The sequence below is a fragment of the Kogia breviceps genome, chromosome 14 (genome assembly GCF_026419965.1).
Source record: "Kogia breviceps isolate mKogBre1 chromosome 14, mKogBre1 haplotype 1, whole genome shotgun sequence".
Lineage (NCBI taxonomy): Eukaryota > Metazoa > Chordata > Mammalia > Artiodactyla > Physeteridae > Kogia > Kogia breviceps.
In genome coordinates, this window is record NC_081323.1 from 60091936 (window position 1) to 60116460 (window position 24525).

At 46.5% G+C, this 24525-nt stretch overlaps 1 protein-coding gene across 1 annotated transcript in view; it reads left to right on the plus strand.

Moving 5' to 3' along the window:
* Positions 1 to 1045: 1045 nt before the first annotated feature.
* Positions 1046 to 24525, plus strand: part of ABAT (4-aminobutyrate aminotransferase) — an 88509-nt gene continuing 65029 nt past the window's right edge. Inside the window, exon 1 of the mRNA XM_059038436.2 lies at positions 1046 to 1136. The gene's annotated coding sequence lies outside the window, so the exon portion shown is untranslated. The remainder of the gene's footprint in view (positions 1137 to 24525) is intronic.

Sequence of the window (24525 nt, forward strand, 5' to 3'; positions counted from 1 at the left end):
AACCCGCGTCGCCTGCATCGGCAGGAGGACTCTCAACCACTGCGCTACCAGGGAAGCCCCTCTCATGTTGTTCTTATGGGTAGTTTCTTGTGTTTTGATTTTACCATTGAATGAACGCATCCTCTTTCTAAATAACGTTTAGAAAGCTACCGGGCTATCAGTCATTCATACTTTAGTATTAACTAGTTTTCATACAGCATTTTAATTTTTATAAAAGCACCTTTATCACATCTACCACCTCTCTTATGCCCATGAAGGAAGTACTATCACAGCTGTCTCCACTTACTATTGAGGAAATTGAGTATCAGGGAGGCGGAGTGACCTGCCCTCGATCGTGCAGAATGAACCATGGACTCCTAGTCCAGTGACCTTTGCATTGCCCCCACGATGCGCTAGCTATTCGTCTTCCGGAGTTGATGGGCTAGGAGGTGTTAAGTGAATGGCAGCTCTTAGGGTAGAGAATGAGAGGGCCCTGAGCACCTGCAAGGGTGGGGGGGAGTTCGTGAGGGTGGTGGGGTGGAGGGTACGTGTAGGCAGGGGAGGGCCCGATGCTCTTTCCCATCCCTTTCATACGGAACCTTGTCTGACTCCGAATCTAGGTTTCCAGAGCACGAAATCCGGGCCACAGGGTGCAGATGGGGCAGCTACACTCGCCCGCAGCCGCGAGGGTCCAGCAAAGGGTCAGGGGGTAATTAAAGTCTAGGTGAAATCAAACTATAGAGCCGCCCCCATTTTAGAGACGGGCTCCACACCCCCCATCAGATAGGCTCCCTTCCGGCTTGGTGGGGGCTCCTCGCGGCCGCCGCCACAGCCCGGACCCTCGCTCCCGGCCCTCGCAGTCCCTCCTCCTGGCCCCTAGTTCTTCCGCCCCCGGAGGCCGGACGGTGCCCCCGTCCCTCCTTCCCCCTCCCTCCCGGGGGCGGTGGCCCGTGGCGGACGCGCTGATTGGCGGCGGTGCGAGCGAGGGCCGGAACCGGCAGCGCTGATTGGCCAGAGCCTCTCGGCGGAGCCACGGAGCCCGGCGAGTCGCTGGGGGAAGCTGGGCACAGACCGGGAGGAACCGGAGCTCAGGGCGCGGATCCCTCAAGTCGGTGCCTGGCAGATAGGAGTCCAAACGTTGGAGCAGGGGCCTGGAGGTAAGGACCTGGCGCCGGGTCGCGTGAGACGGGCCCTTCCGCGGGAGCTGAGACGGAATCCTTCGGCCCTGCCCCAGGGAGCAAAAACGGGGCATCTTCTCACAGAGACGGAGCCCTCATCTTCCCGAGACGCGGGTCCCCCGTTCCCCCCCGCCCGAAAAGAGAGGGTCTCTCACCTCCCAGAGAGCAAAATAGTTTCCTTTTCCCTTCAGAAATGGGCCTTTCCTTCCTGGCCCCCGTCTCTAGAGATAGGATTCCTCTTCCTACTTTACCCCCTGGAATGGAACGTGCCCCCTCAAAGTGGGTTCCAGCCTCCCCAGGTATCTAGGTCCCCTTCATCTCTTTGGAGACCCATGCCCCTTCCCCCTCACTAAAAAACAAAGTTTGGATTCTTCTCCCCACCCTCCCTTCTCAGCTCATAGATAACGGTGTGTTTCCTCCAGGAGGGGAAATAAGCCCCTCCTTAAGAGAAGGATATCCCTCTCCAGAGATTCTGCATGTCACCCGCAAACCCGATACAGACCTCCCTGGGCCCTCCAACTCAGAAACTGGACTCTGCGGTTTGCCTTTAGAGGTGGATGATTACCTACCTCCTCCCACCCCCCATCCGTAAGAGAGAGAAGATGGTTGGTTGCCTCAGACACCTCCATACTGAAGGCACTTGGGGGATTTCCTCTCTTTCTCCAGTGAAGATGTAACAGAAGGGGTTTTCATACTCAGAAACAGGGCCAGGGTCTGGTCACCAGTCTGGACCAGTCACCCACCTCAATCCACCCCTCTGTAACCCTTTTACACAAACCCCATCCCACTAACAGCCCCCCCCCATCCACCACTTCCAGTCCCATCCTTCTCACCTAATTCCATCTCACCTTTCCTCACCCACCCTGGCCAGAGGTAAGGCCAGAGGATGAGGTTTAGTAAGACTGAAACTCTTAAAACTGGGATCCTGAGCCTAGAGATCATTCCAGGAGCCTCCAAACTGCCAACAGAGATGGACTCTGAGGCAGCAGGACCAGCAGGGACCGCCCCCCGCCAACACACACACTCACACACACACACACACGCACACACACAAAGGACTGTGTTCAGAATATCCCCCCCTGAGGCAGGCCAACCCCTCTTCTAGAGAAGAGGGTGTCAGTGCAGGCAGAAGGGCCCCAATTTGCTCCCTGAGGCTGCCCCTCCCCCAGCTCCTGTGGGCATTGCCTGGTGGAATTCCCTAGGCCCTTGGCCAGGGGAGATGCTGCAGGAACCATCCGTTGGGCTGCCTTCAATGAAGCTGGACTAAGGGACAGGATGTTGGTGACCTGAGGGGGGCTGGGCACCGCTCTAATCTGGCAGGCCAGGATGGTGGCGGGAGGCAGGGGAGAGAAAGGCAAGGAGCTTTGCTTTGCTCTTTGGAGCTTCACCCTAGAGGTGGAGTAAGAGAAGCGTGTGTCCTGGACGCCCAAAGAGGTCAGCCCTGGAGAGAGAAAAATGGCCCAGTCTGGAGTCCTTAGACCTCCCAGGGACTCCAGATCAAAGATCTTGCTCCTTCATTTGACAGATGAGCAGAGAGAGGCACAGGAGGGGAAGAGACTTGCTCAAGGTCACCTAGCCAGTGGGTAGCGAAGCTGGTCACAGCCTCTCTGGGACTCCTGGGCTGCCGGGGTCCTGGACTCTACCTCTTGTCCTCATATTTAGAACCAGGACTTCTGGGCACTGTAGTCCCCACTTGTCAGAGGTGGTACAGAGGCTCTTCCAATGTCACACAGCTAGGAGGGGACAGAGGTGGAACCCAGTGCCGCCCCCCAGCAAGCCACCTTGTAGATCCATTCCCAGGGCCTTGCACTTCACCACCCAGCCCTTGGGATCTTTTTACTGAGTCCACTGCCAAATCTAGGCTTGCCAGAATACAAATGGACTCAGGATAGCAAATGAGATCAGTTGCAATAGTCTGAAGCCGGTGCTGCTGCAGGAATATCTGTTGCAGGTGAGGCTTGCTCCAGGCACCTTGGACAGAGCCCCCCCAGAACTGGAAGTCATGACCCCTCCCTCCAGGGCCCGCCCCCCTTAATCCCTGCCTTTTCCCTCTGACCCCGAGTTCCCTGCCGCGATGTCCCACCCCAGCTCAGAGCCTGCTCCTTTTCCTGAGGCATTGGATGCCCACAAGCCCGCTGGGGCAACAGCAACCAGGTCCCTACAAATGGGAGGGTCTTGAGGCAGGGACTCCCCATGCCTCCAGCTAAGGGGTTGGCTGTTGTGCTCCAACTTAGAGCAGGGATCCAAGTCCAAGGTGCCAAGGTGAAAGTTCAGAGTATGAGGGAGAACTGTAGTGCATGGGGGTTGAGAGATCTGTCTCTGAACCACTCTTATCAGGGTCTAGAGCCCAAATCTGCTATTTAGTATGTTTCTTGGAGCTATTATTAACTTCTCTGTGACTCAGTTCCCTCAAAGTCCTTATAAGGGTAAAACGAGCTAATCTTTGTAAAGTGCATGCATGGCACAGGGCAAGTGGGAGGAAGCAGTGATTATGATTACAAGTCATAAAACCTCTAAACCTGGGTAGGGAGGTTGTGCTTTTAGGTATAACTTATGACTAGCAGTGTAGATAATCTGTCAGGGGTAAAGGCAGCAAACGGTCAGCCCCTGCTTGGAGACAAGGGTGATGTCTTCCCAGGGAGACCATACAGTATGTGGAATGCACCGCAGACCCTAAAGTCAGATCGAGCCGGGAGTCTACTCCCATTACTGCTGACGGGGGACCTTGGGCAGGTCATCCACCTCTCTGAGCCTCAGTTTCCTTATCTTTGAATTGGGTTTGTTGGGGGTTAGGCATCAGATAAGAGAGAGGTCTAGAGCAGGGTTTCTTATCCTCAGCAGTGTTGCCGTTTGGGGCCGGATCTTTGTTGCAGGGGGCAGGGGGCTGTCCTGTGCATTGTAGGATGTCTAGCAGCATCCTTACCCTCTACCCAGTAAAGCCACTTGCAACCACTTCCATTTATGACAACTAAAATAATCTCCAAGCATTGTCAGATGTCCTCGGGGGTGGGGGCAAAATCACCCCCCTCTTGAGAACTGCTGATCTAATACAGGTGCCCCACTCATAGTGGATGATTGACATAAGAGAGCATCCTTCTTGTTCAGGTTCCCCGTTCTGGTTTGTGCATCATGGAGGCGGTGTGTTCAACTGCTGAGCCTCCCGATATTGAGGGCAGTATTAACCCCTCACATTTCAGCAGGAAAGTCTGGAGCACCTCCTTGTATATTACTGTAGATTTCCCATTTTACAGATGAGCAAACAGAGGCCCACAGAAGTTAAAGGACTCTTCTAAAGACATTACACCCTTCCCTGCTAGAAGTCGAAGAAACGTCCATGCAGGAAACAGTTTTAGAAATCACCTAGTTCTGGGGCCTTCTCAGATCCTTTGGCAGTCTCTTTCAGAATTTAAACTGTGTGCCCTTGGGCCCGGCCATCCCACTTCTAAGAATCTCCTGTAGAAATGCTCACACAAGCACACAGTAGAATGCAGGAATGTTCGCCTAAGGACTTGGCAATCCAAGATGGGAAGGGGTTCCATTACGTGGGAATATAAGCCATCTTTTTAGGAGATTGGGGGAGAGCTACATTCCTGACCTGGAAAGACCTCCAAGACATGATTTAGTGAGAACACTAAAGTTACAGCATCAGTATATACAGTATTTTAGTAAGTATATGTAAATACATATAGGGAAGCAAGGAGCATGAAACAGGCCTGTGTGTGTGTGTGTATATACATATACATATATATGTAAATATATATATGTATATATATATGTAAATATCCAGGGGGAAGAGGAAGAAAAGGAATCCTCTAGCCAGCTTCCTGTGCATTACACATTAGCCAAGCACAGTCCCCAGAGGTTGAGACTTGCTCAGGGTCCCTCAGCCAGGAAGGATGGCAAGGGGACTGTAGCCCGAGTTCTACAGCTCAGGCTGGGGCTCTTTCAGCTGCCTGGCCCCCAGGTCAGTGTGGCGGGCGGGGTCTGAGGACTGGACATTCCTGCACACCCTGGTCCCTCTCTCCTGGCAAGTGGTCAGGCCAGAAGCTGCCAGTGGCTGAAATTCAGGCCTTTGAGCTTCCTAAGAGTTCTGGGGCCAGGAGACAGGAATCTGAGGCCTCACATCCACAGGCCGAGCAAATCTGCCCTGGCCACAGCAGATTCTTTCTACCAGCATCCCAGTGGGTCTTGAGGTCACACTGACCGGAGCTTAATTGGGCTTCCACCTGCATGATGGCCTCAGGCCATGGCCATTTTACCTGTCAGTGTCACATTTTCCCATCTTGGAAAAGGCAATAGTATAAAAACAAAGAAAGAAAGAAAGAAAGAAGGGAGGGAGGGAGGGAGGGGAGAGAGAGGAAGGAAGGAAGGAAGGAAGGAAGGAAGGAAGGAAGGAAGGAAGGAAGGAAGGAAGGAAGGAAGGAAGGAAGGAAGGAAGGAAGGAAGGAAGGAAGGAAGGAAGGAAGGAAGGAAGGAAGGAAGGAAGGAAGGAAGGAGGGAAGGAGGGAGGGAGGGAGGGAGGGAGGGAGGGAGGGAGGGAGGGAGGGAGGGAGGGAGGCAGGCAATGGTAGAACCTACCTCTGGGTTACTGTGAGGATTAGCTGAAACCCTGTTCAAACACCTGGTACCTGGTCCCCCTTAAGTAATGTGAGCCCTGGCTCTCTCCATCTCTGTCTGCTTGCCAGCCCCCCTTGCCAGGATGCAGGGGAAAAAAGCCTCTTGGGAGCCTGAGGGCTTCCAGAACGCTTAGGCTGAATCACCAACCCCCTCCCTCCACTGCATCCCTGCAGAAAGTCCGGGAGGGCTTTCTAAAGGTGTCTGCCCTCCTCCCTCTCCCTCGTGTCTGACGAGCCCCACGTCTCAGGCATTAAACTGTCTTACCCATCCCCAGAATGGCATAGCCGGATATGGCCTCTAGTCACACATTCTTTCCATAGTGGGCTCGACTCCCCAAGGGCAGACTGCCCTCCTTCTTCAAAAGCTCTCTCCGTGACCCTCTCTGCCCCCAGCCTGGAGATCAGTATTTCCTCGGAACTCCCAGCACTTACATCTGAGGCCTCCTTGGGTCCATGACTGTTTGCTGGGTTTTCTCCCCTTCTGTATCCCTGGGGAGTAGAGATCATACAGTCAGGTCTCATTCCCTCCTGTCCCGAATGCAGAGCACCGTTCCTGGCACACAGTTGAGACTGGACGAGCATTTATTGTGCCATACACGTAACATAAAATTTGCCACTTTAATCATTTGAAAGTGTACACTTCAGTGGCATTAAGTACATTCACAGTGTTGTGCATTTCTCACCACTCTCTAGTTCCAGAACTCCTTTATCACCTCGAAAGGAAACCTTGTCACTCTCCCTTCCCCCAGCCCCTGGCAACCACTAATCTCTTTTCTGATTCAATAGATTTGTCTATTCTGAATATTTCATATAAATGGCATCATCCAATATGTGGCCTGTTGGGTCTGGCTTCTCCACATTGTAGCATGTATCAGTACTTCGTTCCTTTTTATTGGCTAAATAATATTCTATTGCATGGATATACCACAGTTTGTTTATCCATCTGTCAGTTGATGGACATTTGGGTTTCCAACTTTTGACAGTTGTAGATGATGCAGCTATGGGCATGTATGTACAACTTTTGGTTCACAGATCTGTTTTCAATTCTTTGGGAAGTGGAACTCCTGGGTCACATGGTAATTTTTTGCTTAACCTCTTTGAGGAAATGCCAGACTACACCATTTTACATTCCCACCAGCAATGTGTGAGGGTTCCAGTTTTCCCACATTTTTATCAACACGTTATTTTCCGATTACTGTTATTACAATGTATTATTGTCATTCTAGTGGATGTGAAGTGGTATCTCATTGTGGTTTTGATTTGCATTTCCCTGATGACTAGTGATGCTGAGCATCTTTTCATGTGCTGGTTGGCCATTTGTATATCTTCTTTGGAGAAAGGCTCATTCAAGTCCTTTGCCCATTTTTGAATTGGGTCATTTGTCTTTTTGTTGCTGTTGTTAAGACTTCTTTTTATACATAAGTATATCTTTGTGTTGCCATTTTCTCTTGCATTTAAACATTTGCTTAGCTCCTGGGGGTCAGGCACTGTCTGTGACCTCTGGATGTCAAGGTGACTACAATATAGCTCCTGCCCACAAGGGGCTCCTAGTTTATTTATTTATTTTTATTAATTTTTATTGGAGTATAGTTACTTTGTGTTAGTTTCTACTTTACAGCAAAGTGAATCATCTATACATATACATATATCCCCTCTTTTTGGGATTTCCTTCCCGTTTAGGTCACAAGGGGCTCCCAGTTTAGAGCAAAGTTTCTTGACAGCGCTAGTGCCACTGCTGGGGTGTGTTTGTGGGTGCTGGTCCGTGCACTATAGGATGTTTAGCAGCATTTCTGGGTTTTACTCCACTCAGTGACAGTAGCATACTTCCCCCCAAGTTGTCACAACCAAAAATGTCTCCAGACATTGCCAAATGTCCCCTGGGGGACCACTTGTCCCCTGGCTGAGAGTCACTGGTTCAGGACTTATTTGTTGGATGTTGGATGGGTGGGTGGATGGATGGATGGATGAAATAATGAATGCAATTTACAGGGTTTGGACATGTGCCTGAAACTCTAATATGTGAAACAAAACACCGTTCTTCCAACTGGAATATTCTACCCCTTTCTGCCTAGTGCAGTGGTTCTCACACTTGAACATCAGAATCCCCTGGAGGGTGTGTTAAAACAAAGATCGATGGGTCCCACCACCAGAATTATGGTCCCACCACCAGAATTATGTTGAATCACCGGCCCCACAGAATGCTCCCAACCGAGTTTCCATGTCCCTTGGGAACCCTGCACCAGGCTTCTCCCACCTCCGCCAACCTGTCCATCCTCAGAGGTCTCATAGTCTTAACTGCCAGCAACTCCCACTTGGGTGCTAACATTTATTACTTTGGACCACCAGCAACATGCTGGATATCTGTCCCTCAGCCACTGCATTGAGAATTCCTTCAAAGCCAGAACCCACCATGTCCTGGCACCCCTAGAACCCTGCTACCCAAGTGAGGTCCAGTGCCCAGCAGCATGACATCACTGGGGAACTGGTTAGAAATTCAGACTCTTGGGACCCCCTCAGGCCTACAAAATGCATTCTGCATTTTAACACTATCCTGGTGGGATGGGGGTGGCGGTTCATGTGCACATTCAAGTAGCTTGGGAAGCCTGTCCTAGGCCATCTCTATAACCCTCACAACTCAGAGCTAACCCCTTGCAACTTTGCTGATGTGTTATATTGACAGCATCTGTTACACTGTAAATGGTGTCTGGGCTGGAACATCATTAGCACGTTACTGGCCATTCATCTCTTAGCCTGATGTATTTTATCTCTTGGAATGCCCAAACTGACCTTGCTTTACCCGCTGGAAAACCAGAGGGGCAGCGTCTTGCTCAAGGTCGAATGATGACCATGAGGCAGAACAGAGAGACGGCCATCCATTCCTTAGAGGGGAGCAGTTGAAACAGCATGGTGGTGACACATGAAAATATGGGGTGGGAGGGTAGCATTCTGAGGCTACTAGGTTTGCTTTTCAAACCTGGAGAGCTGGGAGATGATTTAAAAGTAGGCCAAAAACGGACTGAAGTGCTATTTTGCCATTTATTCAACAAGTATTTATTGAGTACTTCGTAGATGCCAGACATCAACATCATGTGTATGGTACTAACAAGGAAAACAAGGTCTCCCTCTTAGTGGCTTCTGTCTAGGTGGGCAGTCTAGCCATCTGCATTCATTCATTCCTGTGAGTGTGCCCATTTATTGCACAACTTCATGTGTCCTGACAGAACTAGTGGGGTGTATGTGTGTGTGTGTGTGTGTGTGTGTGTGTGTGTGTGTGTGTGTGTGTGTGCGCGTGCGTGTATGGTGAGGGAGAGACAAACACCCAGCTACTACACCAGAGGATCTCCTAGGCTAGCTGTCAGGGGACAGGCCTATAAACAACCATTCAGAGAGATGAGTGCCAGGTGTGTGGGGGGGAGTGGATAGTGGTCAGAGCTCAGAGAAGGAAGAGGTTCCCTGTCCCTGGGGATGCTGGGAAGGAAATTTCAGGAGGAAAAGTCAGAAAAGCCAGGAAAGATATTCTCAACAGATAGAACATGAACAGGGGCTCAGAGACTTCATGGAAAACTGTTAAAATCTTCAGGAAAAAGGCGGGGGGAGGAATAAAATCATGGCTCCAAATACAGATGCAAAAACAAACACTTGTCAGTGATTTTATTAAGCTCATTCACTGAGAGAACCAAGCAGATGTTGGAACTGGTTCAAAGGAAAAGTCAAATAAAGCACAATTGTCTACAGAGTAAAGGAATGCTGAAATGCATTACAAATGGAGACAAAAAAAAATGGTTGGACAAGACAGAATTGGCTTCTCTATCAGATTCCTACAACTTACAGAGAGTTGAAAAAAATAGCTCGAAGATAATGAACAGGGCTAGAATCAGATATCTTAAAAGTTTGTGTTGTATGTAAACAATGCATAGTTTTCCATTGAGATGCAAGTTTTTTCTTCTATAAAACCAATGTTCAGAGGATGGGGGAGGTATATGGCGGAGCCCACCCAGGGTGGACGGGCAAGGAGAGGGAAGCTGCAGGGGGGCCAGATCATGGACAGCCTGGTGAGCCTAGATAATGAATTCAGACTTGACCTAGAGACCCCTGGGGAACCTGGAAGGGTTTTAAACAAGGAGGTGACCTGATTTGATTAGCACTTGAGCAATATCCTTCTGGAAGATTCGTGGAGAGTGGACTGGTTGTAGAAGGAGCAGACAGAGAAGCGTGTTAAAAGATGAGATGGTGAGGGCTTCACGCAGAGTAGGGCTCGGCAAATATTTTCTTTAAAGGGCAGGTAGTAAATATTTGAGGCTTTGTGAGCCACACAGTTACGATTGAAACTGCTCAAACTGTACCGTGAAATGTAAATGAATGGACAAATCTGTGTGCTAATAAAACTTTATCTACAAAAACAGGCTGGGGGGCCAGATGCCTCCCACAACCACAGTTTGTCAACCCCTCATCTAGAGCAACGTCGGAGAGGCTAGAGCTGTCCATGGTTTTGACAGGCCTCCTGTATCCCTTCCTCTAGATGTTTAGAGTCCATTGGCAGCTGTTGGTGGGAGCCCAGGGACACCGCTCCCCTCCCTTTGAGTGTGGTTTCCCTGAGGGAATCAGACAATCCCTGGGGGGGGATCACTGGCCTTCTAGCAAAACCTTTCAGGACCTCGAAGCTCCTTCAGGGCAAGATTGGCCAAACAGCCTCTTAAAGCAGTCAAAAGAGCAAGACATCACCTCAGCAGGGCTTTCCTGTGTAGGATCAGAGTCTGCCTCCCCTCTTTGCCCAGAGCTGTAAATAGCTCTCTGCTGGCTTTGCAAGTGCCATTCTGGGGACAGACTGGAAATGAGCACACCAAGGAGAATTTGTGCAAATTACTGCCTGCATGCGAATTTGCATGCCTGGCATCCTGCCCCAGCCCTAAGTGCACAGTCCTCCCAGGGGCTGAAAGCAAGACTCAAAGAAGAGCCACACACAGAAGAGCATGGACGTTCTGACCTGGGGACAGCGTCCAGGAGCGATCCAGGGTTGGGCTGCCAGGGTAATGATAAGCTAGAGGGACAAGAGGAAACATTCAGAGGACCCTGGACGGAGTTTCAACTCAGGCTTTGCCCATCCTAATGCAATGACCCATAAACAGTGGCAGCTCATATTTGCTGAGGGTTTTATGTGTATTTTGTTCATCTCATTGCTCACAACAACCTAAGGAGGAAAGACTGATCAGGTTACAGAGGTAGGAAATGGAGGCTCAGAATGGATGACTGACTCTCTCGGGCTCTCATAGTAAAAGCAGCAAGTCTAGAGAGAAACCCAGGCTTACAGACCCTGACCCCTGCTGTCTAACACTAAGCCACATGGATGCCTCTGGGCATGCCCACTGCTCTCGCTGGCCTCAGTTTACTCATCCATCAATGGGAATAATAATGTCTTATCCCTTGATGATCACAGCAGAGTTTGGGAGGGCCAGCTGCCACAGCAAATGAGAAAGCATGGTTCGAAAGTCAAAAATGCTAAATAAAGCTGGCAGTGGGTGGAGAAAGTCCAAAGCACTTCCAGCAGCAGCCACCCACCAGCAACTCAGATCATTTGCGTAATTGATCAGATTCGACCCTGTGCAACCCCTCAATGTCCTGCTGTGGGCTTGGGGTGGGGTCTGTATCTTAGACCCTCCTATGGGGTCAAGGAAGAAGTCCTGTATTTGGAAAACAGCTGTGTTGCTGGCCCCCTGAGCGCCCTGGAGGTTGTGACTTCTGGGTCTCAGTTTGCTCATCTGTAAAATGGCAACAATACTGCCCTTCGAAACAGCGTATTGGTGGTTATTAGATTGGATGATAAGGGTGAGTGGTTGAATGCTTTCTACCTGCCAGGCACTGGGCTCTATTTGGATTATTTCATTTAATGCCCTCAATAATTCAGATGAGGATTGAGGTCCACCTTTCTGTGGACATGGAAACAGAATCAGAGTTTTAAGTTTCTTGGCCAAGTTCGCAGAGGTAGGAATGGCCAGAAACTGGACATGTGAGACATAATTCAGTCCATAGCAAGACTACTATAAATAGTATTGCCATGAACATTCTAGAACAAAGTGTTTTAGCCTCCACCAGCAGTGTGTATGAGGGTTCCACTTCCTCCATACCCTTTCCAGCTCCAGCACCTCGACTTGCTATTATATTTTAGTCATTCCAGGGGGTGTGTAGTTGTGAGGTTTTTGTTTGTTTGTTTGTTTTATTTTAGCTTCATTGGGTCTTCATTGCTGTGTGCAGGCTTTCCCTAGTTGCGGCAAGCCAGGGGCTACTCTTTGTTGCGGTGCACAGGCTTCTCATTGCAGTGGCTTCCCTTGCTGCGTGCAGAGCACGGGCTCTAGGCACACAGGCTCAGTAGTTGTGGCTCGCAGGCTCTAGAACACAGGCTCAGTAGTTGTGCAGCATGGGCTTAGTTGCTCTGTGACATGTGGGATCTTCCTGGACCAGGGCTCGAACCCGTGTCCCCTGCTAACCACTGCACCACCAGGGAAGCCTCTGTAGTTGTTTTAAAAATTTCTCTACTAACTGAATTCTATCACCTTTTCTATATGTCTGTTGACCATTTGGAGTCCCTATTTTATGAAGTGCCTGTTAAGATCTCTTGTCCATTTTTCTTTGGACTTGTCTATTTTCTTTTTCTTAAAACTTTGTAGGAGTTATTTAATCATGCTGGATAGTGACCCCTTTGCCACTATGTGTTATGTATCTTCTTCTACACTCTGTGGCGTGACTTTAGTTTTCAATGGTGACTTTCGGTTATTGGAATTTTTAATTTTTACATATTTCATATTCATCTTTTTTCATGGTTGAGGCTTTTTGTGTTCTATTTAAGAAATTTAAAGTCATTCATATTGACCCCTCTATTTTCTAGTAGCTTTCACATTTTGCGTTTCATATTTATCTCTATAGTCTGCCTGGGGTTGACTTTTAGGTATCGAATGAGGCAGGATCATGATAAATTTTTCTTTCCATATGGATAATCCCATTGACTCAATATCACTGACTCTTTATAGGAAATCAAGCATTCATAAAAGTGTAAGTCTGTTTTTCTGTTCTCTATTTCATTTGTGAAGGGTGTTTCTTTGCCCCACGCCACATTGTCTTAACCACTGTAGCCTTAGAATATGATGGAACATTCCAGATTGCCTCTAAAGAGGCTGAACCAATCAACACTTTTACTAACAATTCAATAACGGTATAATTTATGGATGTATGATCCCTAAGCATAGGCACAGCTTAAAGAAGTTTACAGTTTTATAAGTGACCAGACATGACCCAAATAATTATACAACAGAGGTGTCCTGTAAATGGGGTGCCACAAAGAGGGAGGTATGTGGGGCTGAGTATGCATAGGGTGGGCAGGGGCTTGGGGGAGGTTTGATATGGTGGGAGAGAGATCAGGGAAGGCTTCCCAGAGGAGGTGTGTCATGAATCAAAATTGAGGCTTAGTAAGAATTAAGAAATCAGAAACAAGGGAAAAGCATTGGGGGCAGTGGGGACAGCAACTGCAAAGTCTCTGGCACAGAAACCTACACAGGCTGGTTACTAGATCCAAGTGGCAGAACCTAGAAATAAGGGGAAGTTGCGGTACATGAAGATGGGAAAGGTCAGAGGATCCAGACCTCAAGGCTTTCGAACCACATTCAAGAGCTGGTTTTTATACCAAGAACAGCTACCCTAAGAAAAGAACAGGAATATTCCAGATTAAGGGCAGTTCCAAGCACCTTCTCAGTGCAGCTAGAGTTGCTTCTTTGCAGGAGAATCTGTGTGACAACCTCTGTAGTAACACATGGGTCCTATAGCCTCATCCCATAGTTCCTGGCACTGAGCGTCTGGGTTTTCCTGGAAGTGACAGTTTTTCCTTGCAGGCAGCCCGAGTTCTGCTGGCAGCAGCATCTGCCCAGCTCCATATCAGGTCTCGAACCCTTCTCTCCCCAGCCTGGAGAGTGTATCCTGCCTGCTGGGCATTTGTGCAATGCCAGGCCCTGCCTCATGGACTTGAGCCATTCCTCTTCATTCATTATCATCTCTACTCATCACCCCACAGATGAGAAAACAGCAGCTCAGAGAGCTCAAGTCACTTGCCTAAGACCACACAGCTTCCAAGGGGCAAACATGACAGTTTTCAGCTCTCTATGAATTTTATTTTCTAAACTTGAATGGTACATTTTTTCCTTTTCAAAATAGTGGGTGAGATTCTTCAGGAATTTCACCTGCAGAGTTCCAACATTGAGTCTGGATTTTAAAATATCCCCAGATCTGTGCCCTGAACTGAATTGATTACCCAGGCCTAAGACCCCTCATTCTGCCCTTGGCACTGCTTTTTCAATTTGGTAGCCAGCATGGGGTTTTGGTTCTTTCTGCACTGAGTAGAATAATTGAGAAGGTTTTAATATGTCAAGATATATGTCTGCTGGGGTTTTATAGAACTGGGAGAGGGGGAGAGAGCTATATCTACACCAGCACTTAAAATCTCATTAAATGGGTCCACCCCTGTTTCAGGATGGGAAATCCAGACAGAGCTGACAAGACTGATGATGTTTTCATGAATCTGGGCATCTGTTGTGTTCCTTGTGGGTTTTCAAGACAGGAATTTCCTGGCAAGAGAATGAAGAAGCCAGGAGCTTCAGAGAGGTCTCAGAGCCTGGAGAGATGGTATAGTTTTGGAACAAGGATTGGCTTTCCCCTCCACAGTGGGGTATGCTTGTGGGTGGGGGTGGGAACAGACTACGGATCTCCCTTATTCCCTGACTTTGCAAGCCGTGCTTCCCGTATAGGCTCACACTTCTGTTTACTGAGCACCTTCTCTGCACGGCAGTGTGCTGGGTGCTGCAATTATTCACTTGGGACCCCATAACAACCCTGGGATGGGATTTCAGACCCATTTTACAGATGAGGAGCTATGAACAAAACTTGCACCAACTCCCAGAAACTGACTGTCGGAGTTGGGATTTGAACTGAGTCACCTGACCTGCTGCATTTGTCTGTCTTGGTCAGGAATCCCCTTGGGGCAGACATAGTTTTGATTTGCATTTCTCTGATAATTAGCGATGTTGAGCATCTTTTCACATGCCTGTTTAAGAGTAGGGCATTTCCAGTGGGGCAGTTGTGTCCCCACAGGGGACCTTTGGCAAGGTCTGAAAACATTTTGGGTTGTCACAGCTGGTGGAGGGGATAGTACTGGCATTTAGTAGGCAGAGGCCAGAGACGCTGTTAACATCCTGCAGTGCACAGGACAGCCCCCAACCCACATACAGCAAAAAATTGGCTGGCCCGAAAAGTCAATAGTGCTGAGGCTGGGAGACCCTGCTTGAGAGCACGCCTTTTCCACCCCCTTTCGAAGGTTTCCTTGGGAAGTTTCTGTAAGGGGACGCCTCTCTCTCTGACACATTGTACCTTGGGACTGGTTCTTACCGGGTCTTTGGGTGTTTCTTCTGCTAGGATGGCAGGGCCTAGGCTCTGCATTGGAGTCAGTAAAATGCTTTAGATAACATCCAAGAAGGAGGCAGCAGCTGAACTCGTGATGTTCAGCTCAAGGTAGGTTTTTTTTTGTTTTTTTTGTTTTTTTTTTTTTTTTGGCTGTACGGTGTGGCTTGCGGGATCTTAGTTCCCCGACCAGGGATTGAACCCGGGCCTCCTCCTGCCGTGGAAGCACCAAGTCCTAACCACTGGACCACCAGGGAATCCCCACAATTTTAAAACGCACCATTCTGGATCCAGGGCATTTCTAGTACTGCCAGTTCACCCCTGTGTTGATAGGGGGTTGAGAGAAAAATCCCCCCATGGGGGCTGAAACTCAGGACACTTGCTATATTATATTCTTTTCCTTCTTGTGGGAACGCAGCACATGAATGCATTCGTGCCGAAGCTGCTAAACACGTGCGCCCGGGGTCACCGCATGTGTCCGGGTGAGATCCTGCGTGTTTATCCTGGGGGATGAGCAGCTGTGCAAGCTCTCGCCTTTTGTGTGGGGTTTCACTACGTTGCCCAACTGAACAGTGGAAAACGTGGGCAAGTTAGTTAGCCTCTGTGCCTCTTCTGTAAAGTGGGGTTAATAATCACATCTGATGAGGCATCAGACAGATTGCTTGTCTTCTCTGAGCCTTGTTTTTTCACTCTGTTAAATGGGAGGGTTGGACAAGATCTCTAAGGTCTTTATCCAGCTCTGAAAGCTTTAAATTTGAGATGCCCAGTTGCCACTGCCACTTTGCTAAAAGAAGAGCTTCCAGTGGAATAGTGGACTTGGCCATGACAGGTGCACCCCGAAGGCTGAGCCATCCCTGGAGTAACTTTAGAAAGCTGGTCTCGGCCCATGTCCGGGCAGGCACCCACGGGCAGAGAAGGAGAAGGAAACTCGGGGAGGCCGCCTCATCCTGACAGAGTTCCAACTGGGGGCTCTTGGGGCCGAGTCCCCCAGAGCCTCATGCCCCCTTCTCCACACACACGCTTATGCATCCCCGATCTCCTTCCGGCTCCCCACGTATTTCCTCCCATGAACACAAGGCCCAGTAGACTGTGTTCTGTGGGAGCCGCTGAGCCCGGGAGCCCGGGAGCCGAGCTAGTACCAGGAACACTGGCATCCAGCCTTGTCTGACCAGAGCCCATATCTCCGCGAGCTCTTTTTTCTGCATCTCTTCATATCTGTGAAATGAAGAGTCCCAGGTTTGCTTGGAGGTGTCCCCTGGAAAGAAGAATGGCATGTCGACACCACATGGTTATTGGGGAATGTTGCTGAGTCTACAAGACATCTGTGCACTTGAGTCGGCATTGGATGAGAGACAGGAGAGCTCCTTGGAGATTTCTGTTAAAAGGCCAGAAAGAGAAGCAGGTGGTTCATAGTGGCTGCGATAAGAGGCCGGTGACTTGGTGTACTTTTCATTTTCTGCAGGAGCCAAATGATGGTAGAGATTGCATTTCTCCGCATCTGGAGAATCACCCCATAGCACCGTGCTCGTGGTTCTGTAAAAAAGCCAGACAGCCAGACAGATATGGGTTCAAACCCCAACTGTCAACTTATTTGATACAAGAAGGGGGGTGAGTTTTACTTAACCTTCTGTGACTCTTGTCTCCCCATCTGCAAAATGGCTCTGCCATTGCATCACAAGATGTTTAAATGCATCAGTGATCAGAGAGCAGAGAGTAGAGATAAAGCCTGACCCACAAAAGGGCACTTCAGCTTTCTTTGACTTGGTTTTCTTATCCACTGAATGGGAAGAAGTCTTCCATGTGATGGAGTGGTGTTTTGTCTCAAAACAAACAGCACTCGTTGGTGACAGAGAGACACAGGGTCGTTACTGGTGATAACCAACCCGAGCAGTTCGCCCCAGGACACCCGCCATTCCTTGGGACAGAGCAGTGGACAGTCCAACGGGGCACAGAATCTCAGAACCTGGGACCAGGAGGAATCTCTGAGCTGATCCAGTCTAACCGTGATGCTTGAAGCTCCTCTCCTGCATCCTAGATGAAAAGACGCCCAGCCTCTTGAGTCGAACCCACTCCAACACGAGGAGCTTCCTTAGTTATTGGCCCCACATCTGCCCGTTCTGGTTATTTCTCGTTTTGTGACTTACCCAAGATTGCAGCCATCGCACAAGGCACAGCTGGCACATGAACCCAGGTCTCGGTGCTCAGCTCGTGCCCATAGCCCCCATGTTGTTTGGGGTCCTGTTGCTGCCTTCTGCCCAGGTTTCTGGGCACACAGCAGGGCTGGTGTGACTGTGCAGGGTGATTCCCGGGGAGAAGGCTGCTCTCTACCTAGAGAACTCTTGGGAATTTGGGGAGTCAGTAATCTGACTGTGTCCCTGAGACCTGGTCAGCCCTTCTCACCTGCAGGTGCTGACCGGCTGATGGGACTGTCACAGGAGAGACGGGGGAGTGTTCCCAGCAGCCGGGTGCCCTGGGAGCAGACCTAAGGAACACTGGTCTTGGACCGGCCTGTCCCAGCTGACCCAAGGCCACCTACTTCCCCAGGAGAAAGCTGCCTAGGTTGAGGAATCATTTGTTCTCACTCTCTTTTTTTTTTTTGGCCTCACAAAGCTGCAAGATCTCAGTTCCCCAGCCAGGGATTGAACCCTGCTGGCTCTGGAGAAACACGTACCTGCTGCCTACGTGTTAGCAGGAAAGGAAACAGTGTTTGCTGCAAAGAGGGGCCCCACCAAACCAGGGTATGCGCGCTTTCTCTAAAGACTGCACTCTGGACGTGGATGCACATGGGTCACTGTTGTGTCGTTAGGAAGATAGGACTGATCTGTGGTTTCAAGGCTTGGAAAACCTAGATAAGTGTTCAGCAAACTTTTTCTGCAAAGGGCCAGATGGTCAATATTTTCTGCAGCATGGCCGTGTGATTTCTGTTGCAGCTACACAGCTGCCTTTGTAGTGCTTTGTTGCAGCCACAGTGGCCGTAAATGAATGAGCAGATCTTCATTTGCAAAAATCACACAGTTGGCCACATTGTGCAGACTCACAGCTTAGAATTTGAATCCCTGGGCAGCCAAGCCTCAGAACATCCTCTTTCCTGGCCTTCCAGGAATTCTGGGCTTCCTGACTCCGAGCTTCCCTTTCCTCGTATGTCTTGGGATGAGTTGAGAAATTTCTTCGCTTTGTGTTGACAACAGGTGACCTGAGCTCCCTGACTGTGCTGACCTACTTTCAACTTTCAAGTATTTACATCTAGGATTGGAATCGGGTTTGACCTGGTTCAATGCCAGGAAACAAACGTCCTTTTTAGAGTCCATTTGAAAGCTCACCTCCTCCTCCCACATCTTCAGAAACCAAACCGAACACAGATCAATGTTCCAGTGTCTGTGAGGCTCTCTGTTAATGCCGTGTCAATTTATTCAATACTTGTTTTCCTGTAATTAAATGTCTAGACACATTCTGCTGCCATCAGCTGAGGCTACCCTAGCTCTCTGTTATCATTTCTCTGTATATTATCAGAGAGCGATGCTGTTTTCAGGTCATTAGCAATGATGCAGAAAATACCAAAAGGTGGGAAAAAGTAGACTTCCACTCCATAGCCCCATATCCAAGACAAAATGGTGTTGAACAGAAAATCCATTTCTTTCCAGCCTTCCTTTCTCATGTATTGGTTTATGGGTTTGTTTTTGCACCTCTATGAAAGTATAGCCAGACTGCATATAAAATTTTGTGGTCTTTTCTCTCTCATTACATCGCTTCAAAAATCATTCCTCTGCCTTTTTACATGGTTTTTGATAAATAATTAAGTTGTTGTATCACAGCTTATTTGAGTAGTCCTCTTCTGTTTGTTGTTTACATCGTTTTCAGTGGTCCACTCTTCTAAATCACACTGCTCTGAACAACTGAGCACAGAACTATTTCTTTATTTAGGATTGATTGCTTTAGCTACGTTTCTGGGGGTGTGGAATTATTTGGTTTTCAAATATTTACTATCTCTTGGGGCTACGTTGTTTTCCAAAAGTGTTGGATCCAGATACTATCCATCATGGTATGTTTGGAGAGAGAGCAGGGGTGATGTTCTGACTCTCAGACCTGAGATCAGAAATGCAAAAAACATAACTCGCGGATGGTTGCTTGGTTGGCTGGTTGGTTGGTTGGTTGGTTCTACCTTCTCAGTCTCATTTCACAGAGAGGAAATTGACTCCACACCTAACACACACCCTCAATTTCACAGATGCTATTTCTTTTTTTTTTCTTTTTTTTGAATTTTATTTTATTTATTTTTTTATACAGCAGGTCCTTATTAGTCATCAATTTTACACACATCAGTGTATACATGTCAATCCCAATCTCCCAATTCATCACACCACCACCACCACCACCCCAGGACTTTCCCCCCTTGGTGTCCATACGTTTGTTCTCTACATCTGTGTCACAATTTCTGCCCTACAAACTGGTTCATCTGTACCATTTTTCTAGGTCCCACATATATGTGTTAATACTATATGATATTTGTTTTTCTCTTTCTGACTTAGTTCACTCTGTATGACAGTCTCTAGATCCATCCACGTCTCTACAAATGACCCAATTTTGTTCCATTTTATGGCTGAGTAATATTCCATTGTATATAAGTACCACATCTTCTTTATCCATTCATCTGTCAATGGGCATTTAGGTTGCTTCCATGACCTGGCTATTGTAAATAGTGTTGCAATGAACATTGGGGTGCATGGGTCTGTTTGAATTCTGGTTTTCTCTGGGTATATGCCCAGTAGTGGGATTGCTGGGTCATATGGCAATTCTATTTTTAGTTTTTTAAGGAACCTCCATACTGTTCTCCATAGTGGCTGTATCAATTTACATTCCCACCAACAGTGCAAGAGGGTTCCCTTTTCTCCACACACTCTCCAGAATTTGTTGTTTGTAGATTTTCTGATGATGCCCATTCTAACTGGTGTGAGGTGATACCTCATTATAGTTTTGATTTGCATTTCTCTAATAATTAGTGATGTTGAGCAGCTTTTCATGTGCTTCTTGGCCATCTGTATGTCTTTTTTGGAGAAATGTCTATTTAGGTCTTCTGCCCACTTTTGGACTGGGTTGTTTGTTTTTTTGATATTGAGCTTCATGAGCTGTTTATATATTTTGGAGATTAGTCCCTTGTCCATTGATTCATTTGCAAATATTTTCTCCCATTCTGAGTGTTGTCTTTTCGTTTTGTTTGTAGTTTCCTTTGCTTTGCAAAAGCTTTTAAGTTTCATTAGGTCCCATTTGTTTATTTTTGTTTTTATTTCCATTATTCTAGGAGGTGGATCAAAAAAAATCTTGCTGTGATTTATGTCAAAGAGTGTTCTTCCTATGTTTTCCTCTAAGAGTTTTTGTTTTTGTTTTTGTTTGTTTGTTTGTTTTCTGGTACGCAGGCCTCTCACTGTTGTGGCCTCTCCTGTTGCGGAGCACAGACTCCAGACGCACAGGCTCAGTGGCCATGGCTCACGGGCCCAGCCGCTCCACGGCACATGGGATCTTCCCGGACCGGGGCACGAAGCCGTGTCCTCTGCATTGGCAGGCGGATTCTCGACCACTGCGCCACAAGGGAAGCCCCTCTAAGAGTTTTATAGTGTCCGGTCTTACATTTAGGTCTCTAATCCATTTTGAGTTTATTTTTGTGTATGGTATTAGGGAGTGTTCTAATTTCATTATTTTACATCTAGCTGTCCAGTTTTCCCAGCACCACTTATTGAAGAGGCTGTCTTTTCTCCATTGTTTCTCCTTGCCTCCTTTGTCATAGATTAGTTGACCATAGGTGTGTGGGTTTACCTCTGGGCTTTCTATCTTGTTCCATTGATCTATGTTTCTGTTTTTGTGCCAGTAACATATTGTCTTGATTACTGTAGCTTTGTAGTATAGTCTGAAGTCAGGGAGTCTGACTCCTCCAGCTCCATTTTTTTCCCTCAAGACTGCTTTACTATTCGGGGTCTTTTGTGTTTCCATACAAATTTTCAGATTTTTTTGTTCTAGTTCCGTAAAAAATGCCATTGGTAATTTGATAGGGATTGCATTGAATCTGTAGATTGCTTTGGGTAGTATAGTCATTTTCACAATATTGATTCTTCCAATCCAAGAACATGGTGTGTCTCTCCATGTGTTGGTATCATCTTTAATTTCTTTCATCAGTATCTTATAGTTTTCTGCATATAGGTCTTTTGTCTCCCTAGGTAGGTTTATTCCTATATATTTTATTCTTTTTGTTGCAATGATAAATGGGAATGTTTCCTTAATTTCTCTTTCAGATTTTTCATCATGAGTGTGTAGGAATGCAAGAGATTTCTGTGCATTAATTTTGTATCCTGCAACTTTACCAAATTCATTGATTAACTCTAGTCGTTTTCTGGTAGCATCTTTAGGATTCTCTATGTATAGTATCATGTCATCTGCAAACAGTGACACTTTTACTTCTTCTTTTCCAATTTGTATTCCTTTTATTTCTTTTTCTTCTCTGATTGCCATGGCTAGGACTTCCAAAACTATGTTGAATAATAGCGGTGAGCGTGGACGTCCTTGTCTTGTTCCTGATCTTAGAGGAAATGCTTTCAGTTTTTCACCATTGAGAATGATGTTGGCTGTGGGTTTGTCATATATGGCCTTTATTATGTTGAGATAAGTTCCCTCTATGCCTACTTTCTGGAGGGTTTTTATCATAAATGGGTGTTGAATTTTGTCAAAAGCTTTTTCTGCATCTATTGAGCTGATTATATGGTTTTTATTCTTCAATTTGTTAATATGATGTATCACATTGATTGATTTGCATATATTGAAGAATCCTTGCATTCCTGGGATAAACCCCACTTGATCATCGTGTGTGATCCTTTTAATGTGCTGTTGGATTCTGTTTGCTAGTATTTTGTTGAGGATTTTTGCATCTATGGTCATCAGTGATATTGGCCTGTAGTTTTCTTTCTCTGTGACATCTTTGTCTGGTTTTGGTATCAGGGTGATGGTGGCCTCGTAGAATGAGTTTGGGAGTGTTCCTTCCTCTGCTATATTTTGGAAGAGTTTGAGAAGGATAGGTGTTAGTGCTTCTCTAAATGTTTGATAGAATTCGCCTGTGAAGCCATCTGGTCCTGGGCTTTTGTTTGTTGGAAGGTTTTTAATCAAAGTTTCAATTTCAGTGCTTGTGATTGGTCTGTTCATATTTTCTATTTCTTCCTGGTTCAGTCTTGGAAGGTTATACCTTTCTAAGAATTTGTCCATTTCTTCCAGGTTGTCCATTTTATTGGCGTAGAGTTGCCTGTAGTAGTCTCTTAGGATGCTTTGTATTTCTGTGGTGTCTGTTGTAACTTCTCCTTTTTCATTTCTAATTTTATTGATTTGAGTCCTGTCCCTCTTTTTCTTGATGAGTCGGGCTAATGGTTTATCAATTTTGTTTATCTTCTCAAAGAACCAGCTTTTAGTTTTATTGATCTTTGCTCTTGTTTTCTTGTTTCTATTTCATTTATTTCTGCTCTGATCTTTATGATTTCTTTCCTTCTTCTAACTTTGGGTTTTGTTTGTTCTTCTTTCCTGGTTCCTTTAGGTGTAAGTTTAGATTGTTTATTTGAGATTTTTCTTGTTTCTTGAGGTAGGCTTGTATAGCTGTAAACTTCCCTCTTAGAACTGCTTTTGCTGCATTCCATAGGTTTTGTTTCGTCGTGTTTTCATTGTCATTTGTCTGTAGGTATTTTTTTATTTCCTCTTTGATTTCTTAAGTGATCTCTTGGTTATTTAGTAACATATTGTTTAGCCTCCATGTGTTTGTGTTTTTTACGTTTCTTTCCCTGTAATTGATTTCTAATTTCATAGCATTGCGGTCAGAAAAGATGCTTGATATGATTTCAATTTTCTTAAATTTACTGAGGCTTGATTTGTGACCCAAGATGTGATCTATCCTGGAGAACATTCCATGCACACTTGAGAAGAAAGTGTAATCTGCTGTTTTTGGATGGAATGTCCTATAAATATCAATTAAATCTATCTGGTCTATTGTGTCATTTAAAGCTTCTGTTTCCTTATTTATTTTCATTTTGGATGATCTGTCCATTGGTGTAAGTGAGATGTTAATGTCCCCCACTATTATTGTGTTACTGTCGATTTCCTCTTTTACAGCTGTTAGCAGTTGCCTTATGTATTGAGGTGCTCCTATGTTGGATGCATATATATTTATAATTGTTATATCTTCTTCTTGGATTGATCCCTTGATCATTATGTAGTGTCCTTCCTTGTCTCTTATAACATTCTTTATTTTAAAGTATTTTATCTGATATGAGTATTGCTACTCCAGCTTTCTTTTGATTCCCATTTGCATGGAATATCTTTTTCCATCCCCTCACTTTCAGTCTGTATGTGTCCCTAGGTATGAAGTGGGTCTCTTGTAGACAGCATATAGATGGGTCTTGTTTTTGTATCCATTCAGCAAGCCTGTGTCTTGTGGTTGGAGCATTTAATTCATTCACGTTTAAGGTAATTATCAATATGTATGTTCCTATGACCATTTTCTTAATTGTTTTGGGTTTGTTTTTACACTTGATCTTAGCCAAAAGGCCGAGAAGCGATGTTGGGTTTGTTTTTATAGGTCCTTTTCTTTTCTGTGTTTCCCAGTTAGAGAAGTTTCTTTAACATTTGTTGTAGAGCTGGTTTGGTGGTGCTGAATTCTCTTAGCTTTTGCTTGTCTGTAAAGCTTTTGATTTCTCCATCGAATCTGAATGAGATCCTTGCTGGGTAGAGTAATCTTGGTTGTAGGTTCTTCTCTTTCATCACTTTAAGTATATCATGACACTCCCTTCTGGCTTGTAGAGTTTCTGCTGAGAAATCGGCTGTTAACCTTATGGGAGTTCCCTTGTATGTTATTTGTCATTTTTCCCTTGCTGCTTTCAATAATTTTTCTTTGTCTTAAATTTTGCCAGTTTGATTACTATGTGTCTCAGCGTGTTTCTCTTTGGGTTTATCCTGTATGGAACTCTCTGTGCTTCCTGGACTTGGATGGCTATTTCCTTTCCCATGTTAGGGCAGTTTTTGACTATAATCTCTTCAGATATTTTCTCGGGTCCTTTCTCTTCTCCTTCTGGGACCCCTATAATGTGAATGTTGTTCCATTTAATGTGGTCCTAGAGGTCTCTTAGGTTGTCTTCATTTCTTTTCATTCTTTCTTCTTTATTCTGTTCCGCAGCAGTGAATTCCACCATTCTGTCTTCCAGGTCACTTATCCATTCTTTTGCCTCAGTTATTCTGCTATTGATTCTTTCTAGTGTAGTTTTCATTTCAGTTATTGTATTGTTCATCTCTGTTTGTTT